Below are 1,698 nucleotides of genomic sequence, written 5' to 3' on the forward strand. Positions count from 1 at the left end.
GTAGAAGCAGGGACCTTTCGCGTGTGAGGCGAACGTGATGACCACTACACTACAGTAACTACCACAGGGAAAAGCTTCTTGGTCACTGTTTGCACTTTTGCATACATTCACAGTTGCAGTAGAGCAGGAGAATGAACCGGTTTGCTGAGAAGTTCAAAACAACCAACGTTCTTCTAGCATGGATTTATTTGGCGATGTTCGCCCCTGGTAGTGTGGCGTTGGTGGTATAGTGGTGAGCATAGCTGCCTTCCAAGCAGTTGACCCGGGTTCGATTCCCAGCCAACGCAAAACCTTTAGTGATTATGTTCAGTTGCCAAAGTAACAACCTCTAAGCAGTCTTGCTTTTATTTGCTTCCCCTGAACACTTGCCGTTTGTGTATTAGATGGACCCGCCTGTCATCATAGACACCGGCAAAACATTTCAAAATCACTTAGCTTCTTCTTCTTCTTATTATTATTATTATCCAACTCTTTTTTATTGATGCATTCAAACAGAAAGACACTCAGGCGAGAAAGACAATGGAACAGTGTTTAATTTAGTCCAACAACAAGAAAGTGGTCTCTCTCTTTCTAAGTTATACATATAATCACAATCATGAATGTGAGCATCAAGAACAGGAGAAAGAAAGAAAAAAAAATAATGAAACAAAATAAAAGATTTGCACCTAAGTACATGAACACTCTCTAAGATATATGTTTTCCTTTCTCTTTTCTACATCTACCAAGAAGTCAGGGACAAGGGGAAGAGCTCAAAAAGGCTAAACAAAGAGAATAGGATTTTATTTTCCTCTTTCTCTTAAATACAATAAGAATGGTTGCCAGGTGGTGTAAAACCTTTCCGTAATACTAAGTTATGTAAATCTGATCTTTTCTATTTGAATAAACTGAGACAGGTCATGTATCTAATGAGAAGAACTGGGTGGGTGAGGATTCTTCCAGTTCAGTAATATAAGTCTCTTTGCTACTATTAAACAAAAGGCGAGCATGTTTGATTGTAAGGATGACAAGGAGGGATTTGTGGGGTTGATTCCAAATAATGCTATTAGGGGACATGGTTTAATATCTAAAATGAAGTATTTAGAGATTGATTTAAAAACTGATGTCCAGAAAGAGGTCAAGGCTGGGCAAAGCCAAAAAGTATGATAAAGAGTAGCCGGAGCCGCCGACACCCATCACTGATCACTGTATTAACGAATGACGGGCGCATATAGAGGAGGAATGTACACGACCAAGGGCCTTGGACCATTCCTCATCCGTGAAATTATAATTAAGGTCCGATTCCCAGTTACTCTTTATTTTAGAAAGCGATGGAGAGTCTGATTGAACAACGAATGATACGATAACGATAACACAAGTGAACATGCAGTTTTTATTATTGAGAAAAACAAAATCCAAAACCACATGCCCCGTGTGAAAAAGTGATTGCCCCCTAAACCTAATATTTGGTTGGGCCGCCCTTAGCAGCAACAACTGCAATCAGGCGTTTGTGATAACTTGTGATGAGTCTGTTAGAGTGCTGTGGAGGAATTTTGGTCACTCATCTATGCAGAATTGTTGTAATTCAGCCACATTGGAGGGTTTTTTAGCACAAACCTTCTTTTGAAGGTCATGTCACAGCATCTCAATAGGATTCAGGTCAGGACTTTGACTAGGCTACTCCAAAGTCTTCATTTTTTCTTTCCTTAGCCGTTCAGATGT

At 39.8% G+C, this 1,698-nt stretch overlaps 1 non-coding gene across 1 annotated transcript; it reads left to right on the top strand.

Moving 5' to 3' along the window:
* The first annotated feature begins 215 nt into the window (after positions 1-215).
* Positions 216-287, top strand: trnag-ucc. Its single transcript has one exon. It is a non-coding gene; the product is annotated as a tRNA-Gly (tRNA).
* Positions 288-1,698: the final 1,411 nt, after the last annotated feature.

Source organism: Silurus meridionalis, chromosome 4, assembly GCF_014805685.1.
Source record: "Silurus meridionalis isolate SWU-2019-XX chromosome 4, ASM1480568v1, whole genome shotgun sequence".
Classification (NCBI taxonomy): Eukaryota; Metazoa; Chordata; class Actinopteri; order Siluriformes; family Siluridae; genus Silurus; species Silurus meridionalis.